This window comes from Lissotriton helveticus, chromosome 7 (genome assembly GCF_964261635.1).
Source record: "Lissotriton helveticus chromosome 7, aLisHel1.1, whole genome shotgun sequence".
Taxonomy (NCBI): Eukaryota; Metazoa; Chordata; class Amphibia; order Caudata; family Salamandridae; genus Lissotriton; species Lissotriton helveticus.
This window is the reverse complement of record NC_136068.1, coordinates 130,661,809-130,682,387: the sequence shown is the minus strand read 5'-3', so window position 1 is coordinate 130,682,387 and position 20,579 is coordinate 130,661,809. Positions and strand designations below refer to the sequence as shown.

Genomic DNA, 20,579 nt, shown 5'->3' with positions numbered 1-20,579 from the left:
ACTGGACTGGCCACATGCGTCGCAGTCTGTGACATCTTATTCTATTTAGAATGTGCCAAATTGTAAAATGTGCGTGAAAATGCATGCACACATACTCTCTATGAGTGATGAAAAAGTGGGTAGAGAAGCAGGTTAGAGTCTCAGTCAGAAACGATCAATTCTTTGTTATGGAATTCACAGAATTAAGGTGACCACTAGCAAGCAGGCAACCTTAGTATAGTAACACTGGTGTGATTTTGAAGGAGCGCTAGCAGTGTCATTGGCATTAGGATTCAATAAACATTATCTCAGTATCTTTTTAGTGCTCAGTTCGGAGGGCAGGCTGGTGAATAAAGAGAAGACGCTAATGCATCTTCATATCATTTGTCACACACTCCGCACTTAATTACCTGAGTACACGGAGGAGAATTCCTCTTCAGAGTGCTAAGAGTCAATGCAGAATTTACTGAAAACGATAAACACAATGTGAGTAGTCATGTTAGACGGAGGGGCCCCACCCGGGATTCACACGGCAGGGTTCTCACTTACCCACATGTTCGTCCGTTCGTTGCTAGTACTGACTCTGCCTCTGGAAGCGCCGAGGCGCGGAGAGGCAGCGTGTTATGACAAGATAGCATAGAAATGGACAAGGTCTACATTGTCGGGAAGACAGACTAGCGTCACGGCAGAGAATATTATTGCAAAGTTTACCAAATACACGCAATTTCTTGGTTTTTGCTCAAAAATTAGGTATTAAAAAACACAATTATAATGTGTTAACCAAAAACGCTATTTAATACTGATACCTAGAATCAGATAAAATCTGCAGACTAATGTCATGAGATAAGTCAAGGTCTGAATTTTACCGGACAAGTCCCCATGTAGGGAGCCTCACATACTGTTAGTAGTTGAAATGAACAGTGTTCAGTTCCGGTCAGATTACACACTCGTAACAGATAAAGGGTTGGTGTACCTCCTCATATGAAAAACGATTAATTTCCAAAGAGGGGTCATTCTCCTCTAGAGTGTTAATGTTGTCACACCTCAGTGGGGAGATCTATAATAATAAGAAGTGTGACGGAATGAGTGCAAACATAATGCTCATGTGGAGTTGGTCTCAATTTAGGTTGCACACTCCTCTAGAGTGTTCATGTTGTCACACCTCAGTGGGGAGATCTATAATAATAAGAAGTGTGACGGAGTGAGTGCGAACAAAGTGCTCATGTGAAGTTGGTCTCAATTTAGGTTGCACACTCATAACAGATAGGGATCTCCCTGATTCTTGTGATCAGAGCTGAGCTTTACGCAAAACTCAGGAAAAATGGTGCCAGGGAATATTATCGTTCATCCCAAGCAAGTGGGTTTTCAAGCGATTCACCCATCTTTGCTCCTTTTCGAAAAGGATTTGTTCAGAATTAGTGTCTCTCTCTTGCAGCACCTCAAGGACTGTCCACCTCAAGTCATCGCATGTGTGGCCCATTTCGACAAAGTGGGCACATAGTTTTGTCGTATTCTTTTTTAGCCTCACATTGCTCCGATGTTCTCCGATTCGGATTTTCACCTTCCTGCATGTCATCCCAATGTATTGTTTTTGGCAGGGGCAGGTGATGAGGTAAATCACGTGGGTCGAGTTGCAATTCGTGTGATAGCGTTGGGTCCATAGTAGTTGGTCAGTCAATTGCAAAATTTTTGTACTCTTAGTAAATTTACAGACCCCACACGTCCCGCAGGGGTGATGTCCTGTCATCGGGACCATGGTATGGTCTCTGATTCTTGGAAGTGATTGTTTCTTAAGGGGTCTTGTGTGGACCAACACATCTTTGATATTTTTTGTCCTTTTATTGGCAAATCTCGGCTTTGGCCAATTAAAAGCACCCGAGGTGATGATGGACCACTTTTTCTTTACCAGTTTTTGGACCTCATACGTTATTGGACAAAAGGACAATACATTGGGATGACATGCAGGAAGGTGAAAATCCGAATCGGAGAACATCGGAGCAATGTGAGGCTAAAAAAGAATACGACAAAACTATGTGCCCACTTTGTCGAAATGGGCCACACATGCGATGACTTGAGGTGGACAGTCCTTGAGGTGCTGCAAGAGAGAGACACTAATTCTGAACAAATCCTTTTCGAAAAGGAGCAAAGATGGGTGAATCGCTTGAAAACCCACTTGCTTGGGATGAACGATAATATTCCCTGGCACCATTTTTCCTGAGTTTTGCGTAAAGCTCAGCTCTGATCACAAGAATCAGGGAGATCCCTATCTGTTATGAGTGTGCAACCTAAATTGAGACCAACTTCACATGAGCACTTTGATTGCACTCACTCCGTCACACTTCTTATTATTATAGATCTCCCCACTGAGGTGTGACAACATGAACACTCTAGAGGAGTGTGCAACCTAAATTGAGACCAACTCCACATGAGCATTATGTTTGCACTCATTCCGTCACACTTCTTATTATTATAGATCTCCCCACTGAGGTGTGACAACATTAACACTCTAGAGGAGAATGACCCCTCTTTGGAAATTAATCGTTTTTCATATGAGGAGGTACACCAACCCTTTATCTGTTACGAGTGTGTAATCTGACCGGAACTGAACACTGTTCATTTCAACTACTAACAGTATGTGAGGCTCCCTACATGGGGACTTGTCCGGTAAAATTCAGACCTTGACTTATCTCATGACATTAGTCTGCAGATTTTATCTGATTCTAGGTATCAGTATTAAATAGCGTTTTTGGTTAACACATTATAATTGTGTTTTTTAATACCTAATTTTTGAGCAAAAACCAAGAAATTGTGTGTATTTGGTAAACTTTGCAATAATATTCTCTGCCGTGACGCTAGTCTGTCTTCCCGACAATGTAGACCTTGTCCATTTCTATGCTATCTTGTCATAACACGCTGCCTCTCCGCGCCTCGGCGCTTCCAGAGGCAGAGTCAGTACTAGCAACGAACGGACGAACATGTGGGTAAGTGAGAACCCTGCCGTGTGAATCCCGGGTGGGGCCCCTCCGTCTAACATGACTACTCACATTGTGTTTATCGTTTTCAGTAAATTCTGCATTGACTCTTAGCACTCTGAAGAGGAATTCTCCTCCGTGTACTCAGGTAATTAAGTGCGGAGTGTGTGACAAATGATATGAAGATGCATTAGCGTCTTCTCTTTATTCACCAGCCTGCCCTCCGAACTGAGCACTAAAAAGATACTGAGATAATGTTTATTGAATCCTAATGCCAATGACACTGCTAGCGCTCCTTCAAAATCACACCAGTGTTACTATACTAAGGTTGCCTGCTTGCTAGTGGTCACCTTAATTCTGTGAATTCCATAACAAAGAATTGATCGTTTCTGACTGAGACTCTAACCTGCTTCTCTACCCACTTTTTCATCACTCATAGAGAGTATGTGTGCATGCATTTTCACGCACATTTTACAATTTGGCACATTCTAAATAGAATAAGATGTCACAGACTGCGACGCATGTGGCCAGTCCAGTATGCCGATGTCACATATATGAATCATATTATGTTGTGTTTTATGTATCCAAAATACAGGGAAATGAATCTGTGAGTACTTAAACACATGAATACTGCACAAGTTGTGTAAGTACATTTTGCTTTGTTTTTGTCCTGACGAAAGCTCCACAGACCCGGCTGGGCCATAAGGAGCTGAAACATGTCGACTTTTAACTACCAATTGTATATGGTAATCTAGTCACTCGATTACCGAATATACCCTATTCTTTTAGTCAACAGTTCTCACCTTCCCGAATAAATTGCTTGAGGTGTGCTAACTGTTTTTAATATTTTCCTCATAGTTCGACCTTGTGTTCCCTTCCATTTGGAGGTACAATTGTTGGTCTCTGGACACTTCTACACTGTTCCAGAGGTGCCTCGGGTGAGGCCGGCATACCAAACCTTTTGACTACCCAATGACTATGCCATGACGCTTGATGAGGGGCGTAAGAAACAAATATACCGCAACTTCTAAATCTTCAGCGTCTATGAGGGTTGTCAATTCGATAATCCTCTACCACAGATGAATTTCATTTAAGGTTCAAACCCTCACGTATTCCTGTAAATAGACTCGAGCTATCTGAAGTCTCTATTCCCTTGTTTGCATTTCTACCTCCCTATCCTCATGTCCTGCTTGCCCAAAGTCCATACCTTTCGCACTCCTACCAATCCATTACCACCAGCAACATGCCTCATAACAACTTGCCATTATTTGTACCTAGCCCCCCTGGACCGCCTCAATTCACCAATGTCTGTCATCACAAAACTACTTGTTGATGCTTTAAGGTCATTAGGCAGGAACAGGACTGTCTGGGTCTCACATAGACTTAGTCTAAGGCTATTAATAAAACCGGCACATGACAAGATTCTAAAATTAATAATCTTGTGGGTTTACTAAAAGTAGTATCAAAACGCCAATCAAAGACATTAATGACACAATATACCGCACCTGTGGAAGAATACCTAGAATCAATAATACTATGTCCCACTGTCAAGAGACCCTCTTTATAATTCCAATGCAAACACACTACAAAGGGGAGCACAAAAAATATGAAAAAACATATCTTGAATGTCCCACAAAAATGATTTCTTTACCCAAAAACATCAAAAAAGTGAAGGTCCAATATATATCGCAGTCCAAATCCAGTCTTCATTCAGTCCATTCAGAATACTTCAGCCAATATCTATTATTCACAGAGTTTTTATTCTTCATAGAGAAATTCTCAGCCCAGGGCAAAGGCAAAAACTGCAATATATATCGGACCTTCACTCTTTTTGATGACCTGTTTGTATAAAGAAAACATTTTGGGGGGACTTTCAAGATATATTTATTTAGTGTTCCCCTTTGTAGTGTGTTAAAAAATAGTATCATTTCAGAAGGCAAAAAGATTAATTAATAAACCAAAAGAATAAGCATAATTATAAGTATCTAAATAAATCTGCAAAATAGACTGTCAGTCTGTCTCTCAAGAAATCCTAAAAAGATCACTGCAAAACAACTGTCTCTCCTCCAAAAAAACACATCTTTTATGTTTATGGAACAGAAGGCACAGGTTCACTTTACATAGCATGACATTACATTATTCCGGTCTGGGAAAGACATGGCTTGGTAGTTCAGACTGGACTGTTCCCACGAGGCACAGGGTCAGAGCAGATTTGCATATAGCCAGTGTCTAACCCAGGGTGGTGTGGAGTGCAAAAAAACGATGGATTTAGACCCAGATCCTTGTACTGGGGTGAATGTATGACATTGTTCTACATTCTGTCCATCAACTGTGTTTTTTGCAATTTTCACCCCGAGTGGGCTGGGTATGCTCAGACGTGAGTCCCAGGCTCTCCACACCACTGGAGTCAAGCTATCCAGGCTGATGAAGGCTGATAGCCAGAAACCGGTCCTTGGATGCTTGATTCCGATCTGGGAAAGACATGGCTTGGTAGTTCGGACTGGACTGTTCCCATGAGGCACAGGGTCAGAGCTGATTTGCATATAGCCAGTGTCTAACCCAGGGTGGTGTGGAGTGCAAACAAACGATGGATTTTTTAGGCCCAGATCCTTGTACTAGGGTGAATGTATGACATTGTTCTAGATTCTGTCCATCAACTGTGTTTTTTGCAATTTTCACCCCGAGTGGGCTGGGTATGCTCAGACGTGAGTCCCAGGCTCTCCACACCACTGGAGTCAAGCTATCCAGGCTGATGAAGGCTGATAGCCAGAAACCGGTCCTTGGATGCTTGATTCCGGTCTGGGAAAGACATGGCTTGGTAGTTCGGACTGGACTGTTCCCATGAGGCACAGGGTCAGAGCTGATTTGCATATAGCCAGTGTCTTACCCAGGGTGGTGTGGAGTGCAAAAAAACGATGGATTTAGGCCCAGGTCCTTGTACTGGGGTGAATGTATGACATTGTTCTACATTCTGTCCATCAACTGTGTTTTTTGCAATTACATTATTATCATACACGACTCAAGCGTGGTCCTTCCTTACCAACCACCTGTTAACTGTTTTGGTTTAGAACTGCCAGGCTCACGCCACAACACAGACATTTTTATATATAACATTCTATGTCTTAAAGGCATTATAGGTTCCATTCGGCTGTAACTCTGCTCCACTGCTTCACGAAGCAGTTGACGTGAATGTGACTTTTCTTGGGGATAAGGGTGTCAGGATGACAATTTATTTTAATGACATAATGATTATATCTTGTGCCGCTCATTGTTGATTCTATGGAGCTGTGCACTGAAGAAATTCATAATTTGCCCATCCAAAAAATGATTTTCAAAGGTTCATGACAATTTCTGTGGAGACTTTCTTCAGCTTTCGGTGGCCAAGATCAAAGTTATCAATGAAGAAACTCGATATTATTTTAAAATTAAAATTATTTTACCTTGGAGGTTAGCTAGGGTACCAGCATCCATTTGGGCTATATCCCTGGCCTCTCTTCATTATAGACATTGAAAACACATTATTTCAGGAAAGACTTCCCTAACTTGCCATTCGACTTTTTTTCTCCATATTTGTAGAGGTTGCTAGTTTAATTCTAGTGGGAAATTCCCATATTAGCGGGATATCTAAGTTTAAGATGACTGAATGTTGTTCTCAACGTCATGGTTGTGGGTGCGTTGTTGCAGAGGAAAATTCTTTACAATGATGTGGAATAATGCATGCTGATTGGTGAAAGGCAGGATGTCCCACTCACCTTGGGTCTCTGAACTTAAAGAAACGTGACGTTTTTTAAAATCTATTTTTGCGTTTTTTCTCACAGCAAAGAATACTAAAACATAATATTCTCGCCTTTGTCTTTATCGAATTTTAAACCCATACTCTCTCACATCATGTGTGGAGATTCCACATAGTTGCGTAGAAAAAACAGGACCAAAATATGAAGGAATTCTTCTTTTCCATCGTACTGACCCCGAATTTGAGTTCCACAGGTTCAACAGGTTTCCGATGCTTAACACGCTCACTGATGAGGTAACAGCTGCACGCTGAGGCCTGAAGAGCACGCACGAGCACGCGCACAGGCACGCATTATTTATAATTTACGAGCACGCATGCCCGCGCGCACAGGCACGCATTGTTATGGTACGTGAGGCCTAGGACTGTCGAAGGATAATGACAGGAAGCAGAAACATTATACTGCTATGAGCACGGTAAAGTAACTTTGATCGCAGTTGCCTGCTGGCCTCAGGCCTACATTCAATAGTACGTCAATCACTGTTTATAGTAACTGTAGGTACCCGCGAGGGAGCGGCCGTAAAGGTTTTTCGAGTCGTCACTGACTCTAAAAGTACAGGTGGGCTGGGAGCGTGAGTCACCTGGCTGGTAAGGTTTCATCTTCAGAAAAAAGAGGAAAATGTGGCTCTATTGCTATAAATTATTAATGAAGATAGGGCTGAGATATTGGCTCGGAGTTTCCGTTTCCGAAGGTCACGTGTCGTAAATGAGATATATTTTAGCTCGCAACACGGGTCACTGACGCCAACATGTTATGCTGGGGTGTGGGGATGTTGAGGGAACACACCGGTGGAGAGTTTGTGGGGAGGAGGGACACGAGAAGAGTTTAGAGAGAAGAATGCAGGGGCAAGACCATAATGTTGTTGAAGCTATTGCAGCAAAGATTTGCAAGGTATGGGCAGTGAGTTAAATGGATATAAAGAAATGCAAAGAACCATTTATCAGATTAGATGGCCTGCTTGCTTCTGAGAAGTGCCGGCATACTTCCATGAAATGTATTGCAGCACTCTGCTGAGAAATGCAGGCACCCCCCCCCTTCAAAATTAAAGAAGTGCAGGTACTCTACCGGAAAGAACCTGCCCATTTAGAGCACTGGTTCTGGGTGCTCAGGAACAAACAACAGTCTCTGCCGCATCAGCCTCCCGAGGATAGACTGGGTGAAGTGAGGGATAGGTGTCATGGTTTGTGAAGAAAGAAACAGACTGAATAGTGCCTCTAGATGAGCTATACTAGGGACCCTTCCCTTGTGCAGGGGTGCATGAAGAGAGGGTGCTCAAGAGGAAGAGAGACCAGGTGTCAGGACCAGATCCTGGACCCAAAAGAAATAACTGATTTGAATATTGTTAATCTTACTGATATATGTTTGTCTAAAGATGCGTGTACTTTACTTACTAAAGGAATGAGTTTTTGTCCTAATTCAGTTGGAGATGTTTGTGACATGAAAATCGATTTGTTTAAGTTTGTGCGACGTTTAAAGTTAAAAAAACACTTTGAAGCTACAAACTCTGAGAATAAAGAATTGCATAAGAATCTGGCTATGATATTGTCTGATGCGAATTTGATCCAAGACATCTTAGATACACGTCTGTTAGTATCTCTGACTGATTGTGAAGATGAATTGATTACGCCTGAAATGATCATGAGGGATCTTGACATAACTAATGATTACAACATTTCGAGTAATTTGCAAGAGAAAATCTAAATGGACACCCACACCATCTACCACTTTGCTGCGACTGCGCTGCATTAGCGCTGGCTTATTTTAAGCTGTCCTCGTTTTCTATTTTTGTTATTGCTTGCTTTATTTACCCCTGGTTTTAGACTTTGCTGCCTGCAGCTAGCGCCTCGCTCCCCTTACCGCATTTATAAAGTGCACCTCTGTGCCTCAAAGCACCACCACTTTGGTGGGTCCGGGTTCCTGGGTTCCATTTCAGGCGCCATCTTTGTTTGGGGATTGTTGTTTGGCGACGGCCGCCATTTTGGACCGGTCGCGCGCGCCAAGGGCTCATTGGAGAGCCTATTTAAGGCGGTCCTTCGTGGGGTAGCGTTCTACACCATCTACCACTTTGCTGCGACTGCGCTGCATTAGCGCTGGCTTATTTTAAGCTGTCCTCGTTTTCTATTTTTGTTATTGCTTGCTTTATTTACCCCTGGTTTTAGACTTTGCTGCCTGCAGCTAGCGCCTCGCTCCCCTTACCGCATTTATAAAGTGCACCTCTGTGCCTCAAAGCACCACCACTTTGGTGGGTCCGGGTTCCTGGGTTCCATTTCAGGCGCCATCTTTGTTTGGGGATTGTTGTTTGGCGACGGCCGCCATTTTGGACCGGTCGCGCGCGCCAAGGGCTCATTGGAGAGCCTATTTAAAGTCGCTCCCCACGCGCAGGTGGACGCCTTCGCTTAGCCTGAGTCGTGCCGGAGTCCTGCCCGTCTGCGCCCGTCAGCGTCCAGGAGGCGGCAGGGCGGCGTAGGACTCTTGGTCAGGCGTGGGCGAAATGATCCATTATACCTCGGCGTCGCTCCGCGCCTTGCGCACTATTTCTTGTCAGTGCCGCTCAGTTTTCCCTGGACGATACAAGGGTAAACGACGCTGTCCGGCCTGCGGTTGGTCGCCCACGGGGACGCTATGTAGCGCTCCCAGGGCCACCGAGGTGCCTGCGAAGCATCTCTGTCTGCTGCTTAATACAAGGTCGGTAGGAAGACATGCGCAGCACATCTACGACTTATTGGTCAGGGATAATCCTCTTTGTCTACTCTTGACCGAAACTTGGTTGGGAGAGGCGTCCAATCCGGATATCTTTTCTGCAATCCCTCCAACCTATAACATCTTTCGCCAAGACAGAGCTAAGGGCAGGGGGGGCGGAGTCGCGGTGGTGGTAAGGAAGAACATTTCTTGTTCTGTTCTTCCCGTGAACCCCATTGGGGGCTCTGAATCCCTGGCTTTCATGCTAAGACTGTCTCCAGGCCAAGCGCTTAAGGGTCTGTTGGTCTACAGGCCTCCTGGCCCGGTGGGTTCCTTTTGGGAGGACCTACAGACAGCTATCTCGGAGTTGGCGTTGTCTGCACAGCATTGTTTGCTGGCAGGCGACTTCAATTTTCATCTTGATGTCACGGACGATCCGGATGGGGCAAGATTGCTGGATATTACATCTCCGCTTGGCCTGACACCGTTTGTGTCGGGCCTACACATGAGAAAGGGCATACCCTTGATCAAGTGTTTTCTTCTGTCCCTATTGTCGACATTGAAACGTGGCCTGTGCTCTGGTCAGATCATAGGCTGATCGGGTTCTCTGTATTAGAGAATGGGCGGTTCGACACCTGCGCCCCCACGGTACCCAGATCGGCCTCGAGAGCGTTATACAGAGTGACGCCTGCTATGCTAGAGCAGGCGCTCACGGAACATCCTTGTTCTCTCTCGGGGATCCGGAAAGAGACACGGAGGCCCTGCAGCGATGGCTGACTGAGAGGTTAGATGACCTTGCCCCTAAGGCAACCCCCCGGTCCTCGGCGAAACGGCAATCTGCGCCTTGGTTTACAGAAGCGCTACATGTGGCTCGCAGCCAATGTAAGGTCGCTGAACGGGCCTGGCGCCATCAATATGATGGGGAGGCCAAACTCGTCTATAGGGCGGCGGTGAAGGCCTATCACCGTGATGTTCTTGGTGCCAAGCGGGAATACCTTGCCAGGAGGATCGAGGCGTCTGCAAACTCTTGTAAGGAGATCTTCACGATTGTGAAGGAGTTCACGTCTCCGACTTCTTACTCACCCCCGCCTGTATCACCTGATGTGTGGGCGCGTGATCTTGCCACCTTTTTTACCGACAAGATTAAGGCAATTCAGGCCTCCTTCTCGGAAAGCACGGAGGAGGGTTGCTGTGATCTTGGGGTGGGACTTGGAACATCGGCCATGCATATGGCTATCCTGGAGGACTTTCCACCTGTCTCCAGTGACATGTCCCGGACTTTGTTAGCCAGTCTTAAATCTGGCTCCCCACTTGACCCCTGCCCCGCCAAATTTTTGGCCGGGATGGCGGCAGTGGTGAATCCCCTGGTCAACCCGATCCTCAATGCCTCCTTGAGTACGGGGAGTGTCCCACGCGCCTGGAAAAGGGCGATGGTGATCCCCCTCCTGAAAAAGCCTGGTCTTGATGCCGAGGCTTTGGCCAATTATAGGCCAATTTCACTTCTCCCGGCTCTGGCCAAGATCACCGAGAAACATGTTCATGGCGTCTTGTCGAACTTCCTTGAGGTTAACAATCTGCTCCATCCATCCCAATCCGGTTTCCGTCCGAATTTCAGTACGGAAACAGCGTTGGTGGAGGTCTCTGAGATCATCAGGGAGACCTTGGATGGGGGTGGCAAGGCCATGCTAGTCATGTTGGACCTGTCGGCGGCTTTCGACACCGTTCCCCATAAGGCGCTGCTCGCCAGGCTTTATGACATCGGCCTAAGGGGGACGGTGCTCAGATGGTTTACATCTTTCCTGGAGGGCCGCCGCCAGACGGTCTGGGTTTCCCAGAGCTCCGCCGAGATGCCGCCATTGGGTGTTGGGGTTCCACAGGGCTCGGTGTTGAGCCCGACATTATTTAACATCTTTATGTCCCCTCTGGCGGCTGCGGTTGAGGCTTACGGAGCCCAGATCGTGTCCTACGCCGATGACACACAACTCCTCTTCACATGTGAAAAAGATCAGACATTTGATGGGGAGAGAATCCGGGACTGCCTGGGCAGGGTCTTTAGCTGGTTCCAGCAAAACTGTCTGAAGGCCAACTCCAGCAAGTCGGAGGTTCTTTTCTTCGGCTGTGCCTTCGATCCCGAGTGGCGACAGTGGTGGCCGGCCGCCATGTGTCCTCCGGCTCAATCGTCCTTGATTGCCAAGAACTTGGGTGTTAAGCTTGATAACAAACTTTCTCTGAAAGCGCACATCCTTTGCCTGTCCGGCACCTGTTTCGGCATCCTCAGAATGCTCCGCAAGTTTCTACCCTTATTGTCTGCGGAGCACAGACGGATCACGGTGCAGGCGCTTATCGGATCCAGGCTAGACTACGCTAACGCCCTTTTCCTAGGCCTCCCGGATTATTTGGTTCAGCGCCTGCAGGTGGCACAGAACTCGGCAGCCCGGGCAATCTTTGGTCTGCATAGACGAGCACGGGCTTCGGAGTTGCTGCAGACGCTCCATTGGCTTCCAATCCGGAAGCGGATTGTTTTTAAATCTCTGACGCTGGTGCACAAGGCTCTGTTTGGCTCAGGCGCAGGATACCTGAAGAAAAGACTAGCCTTCTATCGCCCAGCTCGCTCATTGCGCTCAGAATCCCTGTTCACTGCTGTGGTCCCACGCGTGCGGAAGGCCCGTATTGGGGGGCGCTCTTTCAGCCTTAAGGCCTCCCAGCTGTGGAATGCGCTTCCATTGGCACTCCGTAGCACTCCTAACCTGCTTCAATTCAGGAAGAATTTGAAGACTTGGCTTTTTAATCATTCTGTTTAGGTGGCTTTTTCTCTTTTTGGGTTCTGTTTTACCTGTTATGTTGATTTAACACTGTAAGTTGCCTGTGGAAAGCGCCGGGACACTCTTTTAGAGTAGCCGCGCGCTATAAAAATGCACTCTAACATAACATAACATAACATTGACATCAGGGAACAATATAGATTTGTTTTATAAACAAGTACTAGCTGATCTGGACAGACATGAGGATAACAAAAATATGTTTAAAAAGAGAAGAGATAACTTGACATTTGGAGAAAGAAAGGCACTAAAAGAACTATGTGAAAACAAAGAGATCACAATAAGAGAGGTGGATAAGGGGGGTAACATGGTGGTGATGAGAAGTGTATACTACAATAATGAAATCCTAACACAACTTAATAACCCAGAATGTTACGAACCCTTAAATTCCAACCTAATGTGGGCATTAATTGAACATATCAATACCCAACTGAGGAGATGGCATGGTTTGGGGCTGATAGATGACAATGAACTGACGTACCTGAAACCAGACAGACCAAGGTATCCATGCATTTACACATTACCGAAGGTACACAAGGCACTACCCTTTCCACCAGGGAGGCCGATTATTTCCGGAATTGGGGGTCCCACGGAAAGAATCTCGGAATATGTAGATGTTTTTCTTAATCCTTTAGTAAGGAACTTACCATCCTTTATCAGGGACACTAAACACATCTTAGGCATTCTCTCTGACTTTGGCTGGGATGACAACATGTATATGGTAACTCTATTTATTTTTAAAATATATTTTTATTGCAGTTATGATATTACACATGTATGCCATTCAACAGCTCTGTAACCAACGTTCGTGGTCCTTAGAACAGAAACATTTGAGGTACACAGCCATTCAGCCCTCAACCCGGAGGACGGGCGGCAAGTTTCAGAGTCATAATGCATACATACGTTTCCCAGTAATAGAACCAGTTCTGGCAAATAGACGGAGGACTGTATCTGCTTTTCTTTTCTCCCCCCCAAATACCTAACAAACAAGCTAAAACTATCCCTGGAGCTATCACTAACAGTTCCACTTTGTCGTCCCCTTCAACTCTCCCTTCCCTCCCGGTTCCCTTCCCCCCGAACATGAATGGCGGTGTGGGCGCTTACCAATCCGCTTGATACATCTCAACTGAGTTATCACGGGGTCAGCAAAAACTACACTATAATGGTAACCATCACGCAGATGTGAACCCTACACTTCCTCCTCAGTCAGCTGGCTGTCCTTCAAGGATTGGACCATGGCCTCCCAAGACCGAGCCACCTCTAGTGCTTTCTCTTGACCTGAGCGGGTAGCCTGTCGGAGCCGCACCACACGCTTGCAACTAGCCCACCTGCAGAACTCCCTTCTCCATCTCTCAAATGACGGGCCCTCTTTCGCTTTCCAATGCCAGGTAATTTCACGTTTCGCCAGCAAAAGCCCTAAGTCAATAAATTTGCTGGTTACCTTGGTCTTGGCCGTATGTGGGAACCAGTGCAACAAGCAGGTGGCCATGTCATACTCTGTGTCTGTCTGTGATCATGTTCAGAAGTTCACCTACTTCCTCCCAGTAGCTCCCCATGTGGGGGCAAAGCCATAGCATATGGTCTAGCTCAGCGCCCTCTTCTTGACATCGCGGGCACGCTGCATCTTGGACCTGGAAATATTTCCGGATCTTCCCCGGCGTTAGATAGGCCCTATGCAATACACAGTACTGGATGAATTGGAGACGCGCGTTTCTCGTACATTTCCGAGCCCGTTGAAGGATTTGGGCCCAGGCGGTATCCGGTATCTGTCGACCCACATTTGTTTCCCATTTCGTTTTAAGAGCATCCAAAGGACGCAGGCCTTCCCGGAGCAACCGGGATTGGAGGCAGGTCACCGCCTTAACTGTGCCCGCTGCCATGACTACATATTGACAAGCAAGGGTTTCCACTGGTTCCACTTTCCCGGATTTCCAGTGCTTTTGAATCTCAGTCGTGACCGCAGCATGAAGCAAGAAGTCTCCCTCTGGCAGGCCAAACATTTCTTGTAGCACCGAAAAAGGCACCAACTCCTGATTCACGTATAGGTCTCCCACCACTTGGACCCCCAACTGTTCCCAGTCCGCCAGCGGGGTCCAGTCTCCACCATGCGGAAGTGCTGTCAGCATGCCCAACGGTATCTCCGGTGCGTACGGGTGGGGAGTCCCTGCTCGCTCGTTTTTGCATCCTATTCCAGCAAAGTCTTAGGGTCCTCTCTTCTCCCGTCAGATCCCTCAGGTCCAGCTTCTGCTGCAGAACTATATAGGCCTGCTCATGACGAGGGATTCCTCTCCCCCATCCAGTCTCGGGGCCCCGATATTCCCTCGCCACATTCTGCGTTAAAACCTGTAATTGGGCCGCCAAATAATAGAGTTCAAAGTCCGGTACCGCCAGGCCCCCCTCCGACCTGGGCCTCATCAGTGTTGCCAGGGCTATGCGCCGCCTACCACTGCTCCAGATGAAACCCCCTATCAGTGACCTCAGTTCCCTGAAGATTCTCGTCGGAATCCAGATCGACAGTGTACGAAAATAGTACAGGAGTCTGGGGAGCGCCACCATCTTAAGCAGCGCAATTCTGCCCATAACCGATAGAGGAAGCTTCGCCCAGAATTCCATGCAGTTTTTCAGAGCTCTGATACCCCGGCCCACATTACCCTCCAGCATATCTTGGTCTAGGTGATAAATTCGGACCCCCAAGTACGAGAAGCATGCCGGTTCCCACCTAATGGCACCCAGTCCAGCTGGTTGAGAGCGACTCCGTCGCACAGGAAAGAGGCAGGTCTTGGACCAGTTCACCTTAAGACCGGAGACCCTCCCAAAGCTGGACAACATAGAGGTTGCCCCGTGCAAGTCCTCCTCAGGTTCCCGGAGGAATAAAAGCAGATCATCGGCATACAACGAGATGTAGTGCGAGTCACCTCGATGCTGTATATGGTAACTCTAGACGTTACAGCCCTTTACACCAGCATTAAGAGGGAGACAGGACTGATGGCAATTAGAAGAATGCTGAGTAAAAGAGCAGCAAGTGCATGGAACTATACCGAGATGCTGATCGAAATGGTCGAACTTATTTTGGACAGTAATGTTTTTTTGTTTCAGGATAAATGGTTTATACAAAAACAGGGAGTGGCTATGGGCTCCAGATTCTCTCCCTTGTATGCCAATGTGTTTATGGGCTGGCTGGAGGAGAAGAGAATCTGGGATCCGGAAGGCACTATGTGGAATGATTCCATCTTGTATTGGGGACGATACATAGATGATTGTATGATGGGATCACTTTGAGGAAGGCAGAATCTAGAATAGACCGAGTAAAAAGAGAGGACACATTGAGGGACAACTTAAAGACAACAAAGGAAGCTGATATAATCTGGTTAATTACTGGATATACTAATTGGTCAGGGGTACTGAGGCGAAGCATGGAGAAACATTGGCACCTATTACGAGCAGACAAATATCTTAACAAACACATCACGGAGAAACCTAACATTACATACAGAAGGGGTTTAACATTGAAGAATATCTTGAGCCCTAGCTACCCCACATTACCCAACAAAGACAATTGGTTGACACAACACAGTATAGGCTTCTATGGTTGCAACCAATGTGTGGCTTGTAAATGGGCTGCTCCTAAGAAGACTCACTTTCATGGTCCCAATGGGAAGAGGTATGAGATTAGGACCAACATTAATTGCCTGACAAAGTTTGTTGTCTACGCTATAGAATGTAAATGCAAAAAAAGATACATAGGCAGCACCATTAGATCATTAAGGGAGAGGATTGGTGAACACGTACGGGCTGTAAAACAGGGCAACATGCGATACTGGCTGCACATATGTCCATATGCCCGCTACAGATAACCAATAGACACTTTGAGTTTTATGGTATTGACCATACACCTAGACACCCCAGAGGGGGCAATAGGGAATTAATGTTGCGCAAGAAAGAAGCGTTATGGATATTGAAACTTCGCAGTACTGAATGCGGTCTTAACATCGACCAGGAGTTACATTACTTTTTGGGCAAACGATATAAAAACTACATTCAGGACAGGTTTGGGTGTCTGTGACTGACGTGTACAACTAACATAGATGATGCAATGAAACAAAAACAATATGGGCTATGTCCAGGTATGTTGTACATGTTAAGCTGAATATATTTCTAATTTGTCAGAGAACATGCAACGAAGCAACTGTTTTTTCCTTTCCGTTTACTGTAAGAATTCTGTGTATATGATGAAAAGTAAGGAATGTATTACGATATTATGTTTTTTTATTTTATATGTTTTGTTATGACCTTAATTGATGGAGAGACATTATGCCCTGTCAGAGATTGATATTTTCTACTAAGTACAGCATTGGCACTGCTGTTATTTACACATCCCCGCTAACTTAGGTTTTCTTTTACTTCGTATAGACTCACTCAAATTGACTAGCCTGCATACATTTTATTGTGAGGATTCATCACGCTTGTGAAATTGACAAGCCACTATATCTTGTTTAGAAACTCATCATGATTTATTGGTAAGTACACCTTGTTAATTTTAATTTATTAAGCTGTACACTCGCTCATTTTTCTAATAATTTTTACTACTTTATATTTATGAATTCCCGTTTAGGGACACATAAATATGCCCAGCTTGAATTAAAATACTATAACTGCACGATTTGTACGTTTTCCATAGCCCACTATCATTTTTAAACACACTTAAAAATGGTGGCCGCCGTGAGGCTAAACACGCTAGTCCATCGTTAGTTTTCATTACACGGGAACCAGAACTCGCTTGAACGCGGATGCGGCGCCGAGGCGGGTGGATTTAAGATGAGCTTCATATCTCACTCGATAGATGTCAGAACGTAGTTTGGGACGCCATATTCTGCTAATCTAAAGGTAAGGAGATGTTTCAATCTGTCTAGCTAGTGGGGATACTTACTTGCGGTGAATAAAACGTTTGCTGGCATGAGATTGGGGAAGCATTTAAATGTTTATGAAGAACAGCCAGCCATAAAATTTTGCCTCATGAATATTAACAAGTATTAGTGGCAAACGGGAGTATATTTGGCAACATGATTTGGGATTTGAAAAACGTTGAGGGCACTCGGACCTGGGATCACAAATAATTTTGCCTCATGAATATTAACAAGTATTAGGGGCAAACAGGAGTATATCTGGCAACAGAATTTGGGATTTGACTATGTTTAATTAGTCTATATACACAGTGAGAGTTAATTGAATCAATATTTAGAGAGTTTAGCTAATCTCTATACTATATGTTTTTCAGAACAGTACGTGAAATACAAAGGATACTGGAAGCTAGACGCATTACCTGGAATTGCGCCACATAATTTGGAACCCCAATGTGGGTTGGAAATATCACCACATTTAAAGTAGGTGTTATTTTTACTTGAAGATGGACTGATATTGTTGGTTAGAGAAACAGGTAATTGAAGAGAAGTGGCTTGTAGTGAACTTATACTTGTGTATATCTCAATTGAATTGCAGAGCTCAACACTTTGATATATATAGGTATTTCCTTTTTGACAAATATGCTTGAGTTATGGTGCCTGCGTTGGTTGTGACTTATTCTATACACTTGGGATTGGTCTTCTGTGATTCAGGGATTTTAAATATGCACATCATAGCGAAGTATTTCTACATTGCTAGGCTACAATTCAACATTTAGATACAGCACTGGTCTTTTCTTTGAGACTCTTGGGCAATAAGGTGGCACTCTTAGTTTGAAAATTAATTGGTGCTCCACTTGTTATTCTCTCCATCGTTTTCGGGTTACTGCACACCTCCATTTTTGAGAGGCGCATGTACAATTATGTTAAGGAATTGTAATTCATAATGAATACACATTTTGTTAAGGATCAAGATCACTATACAACTAGTTCAAATGATTAATGTACATGGAATGTTGTATGCAATTAGGCTTTGAAAAATTTAATACAGAGGAATTCTGTATGTTTATTTTATACAGCCTTGATGAAGTCGCGGGATCACGCCCCAATTGCAACGAAACACGTGTTGGCTGTGGCTGAAACCAAAAGAATAAAAGCCTGAAAAGAAAAAACTAAAAGAGATTGTTTATATTTTGTTTTGAAAATTATTGTGTATTTACTTTACGGGGAAACCATTTCAACATATAAACGTGTGCTTGGGAGTGAAGTAGTGCATGTGGAGAGTGCCCAACCGGCATGGGTGCAAATTCAGGGTAGTGAGTGTAAAAATTCAGGACAAAGGGTCAAAATTCAGGACAAAAATTCAGAACAGAAGGTCAAAATTCAAGACAAAAGATACGTTCTACAGACGCATCAGAACAGGTTGTGCATTAGTAAATAAGTAAGTAAATAGACAACCAACATAAGTATAAGTCAGAATAGGTTTATATTAGGTTGAGACAATTATGCACTTCACGTTCTTTTGGTATGCACGCAGCTTTTAGCAACCATGCAGGTCTTTTTGTGGTGTTTAAGATGATCATAATCTATTTATATGGTTACTGCACTGGGTTGTCTAATCTGATATTTTGTTTACAGTTCATGGTCCTGAGCGGGCATGTTTGGTGGGACAAGTGGTCGGGAAGATCTGCTTGGATGGACTTTGTTACTAGCATCTCATATCATATCATAATGTGAGATGTAAAGAAGCACACATAGGATGTAGCTAATTGGAACCTGCAGTGCTAGACTAGAGTGCAGTCCTCCAAATGGCCATCTTTATGTGTCATATTGCTTCAGGTATTCAATGTCTGTCCAGCTGGTGATGACTGGTTTAGGGACTGGTACAGTACTGAGTGATGGATAAGACCCATAGCGGACAGGTCTTGTGTGAGGGTAGCAGCATGAGGCAGGAAAAGGGAGTTATTAACCAGCCTGCATGAGCTATAATTGGCTGCAGACTGCAGAGTGTTATGGTATTATTGTGGGCCAGAACGGTTAGATAGAAGTTGATTTTACTACACAACGCCCTGGCTAGCCAGATATCAACTATCCTTATTTTACCTGTGTATGGGAAATAGTATACTGATTGGTCCATTTAATTTCTGTGAGCTGTAAACTGCAGATTCTTATTGATGCACAGAAGTGTGCTACAGACTAGAAACTGTATACTTTGTTGAGGAATTATTGTAGGTCACAAGGAGTCCCTGTCTTTTACACACAGAACATTTTCCATTGCTATGGAAGCAAAATGACAACATGCATTTTTATTGCTAAAACTATATAGTGCACACATGTTAATGTGTGGAAATGTGATTACAGCACATTTGTATCATTTGAACATCACCAAGTAAAGTGTTTGGATTGTTTTGATCCTATTAAAACTATGTTTCCAGCACACTTCTGAATTACAAACAAGTGGTCCATTTTTTATTTTTTATTTTTTATTTTTTTAAAATATCTTTTTATTTGCATTTTATCATTGAACAACAGAACAGTCATGTCATCATCAGCCCCCATACCCCGCCTGCCCCCCCCCAGCCACTCCAATAGAATCAACATTCCAATGTCCATCTTGCACCATTGCACTCGCATAGCCTGTGGACAAGTGGTCCATTTGTGGTTTTCTATACGATGATATGTTTTGAAACATTTGTGCAGTTGATTTACAGGTATTTAAAAGTTGTTGCGTGTAACAAAAAAACTAACAGCTTACAACCTTTTGTTTTTGAACGCCTTTCACCACCACAACAAGACTGTCAACTAGTCCATATTAGTAATCTGTCCTTGACTGCAAAGTTAGAGAATTTTGTAAACACCAATTCACACATTAAAGGAATAAGCTGAAATTTGCCAGACGATACAGCCTGACATTTGCCCTCAATTCTTGAACACATGGCACTTGTGACAAGCTGAAAACAAAATTTAAAGGCATCTTTATTGCCTATTTATACCTTCTCAACTCAAACTCATAATAAGGCTGAGATGCATGTGTGATAGTTTGCTAGACTTTGTTCATTTGGTCCTAGGCTGGTTGTTCAAGGGTGTGAAGTTTGGTCATTTGGGGTGTTCTTGTGGGTGGTGCTGTAGAGGAGATTTATGGTGGTCTGTTGCTCATTATCTCATTAATTCTGATAAAGAGCAACATTTTGCCATTATCAGTATCCAATTATTTGACTTAAAAGGGAGAAGGCAAAAGGCGGGATTATCGGGATCGATACAAATGTCCTACATTGTGACTTCCTGAATTAAGTACATGATGGCAGAGGTTAAGGGGGACTTACTGAATGAAAGCATCTGACCAAGTTTAAAAGCCTCTGTAAATAAATTAAATTATCTTGGCTTGTCTCGAGTGGGTCTACAGGTGAATCAGAACTATGGCTTTCTGCGTTAAGGTTATTA

General features: G+C 44.4%; 1 long non-coding RNA gene across 1 annotated transcript; it reads left to right on the top strand.

Annotated features, from left to right (window-relative positions):
• The first annotated feature begins 7,049 nt into the window (after positions 1 to 7,049).
• On the top strand, positions 7,050 to 18,299 carry LOC144766658 (uncharacterized). The gene is made up of 5 exons (XR_013597868.1): positions 7,050 to 7,157; positions 16,651 to 16,757; positions 16,919 to 17,124; positions 17,516 to 17,621; positions 18,218 to 18,299. It is a non-coding gene; the product is annotated as an uncharacterized LOC144766658 (long non-coding RNA).
• The last annotated feature ends 2,280 nt before the right edge of the window (positions 18,300 to 20,579 follow it).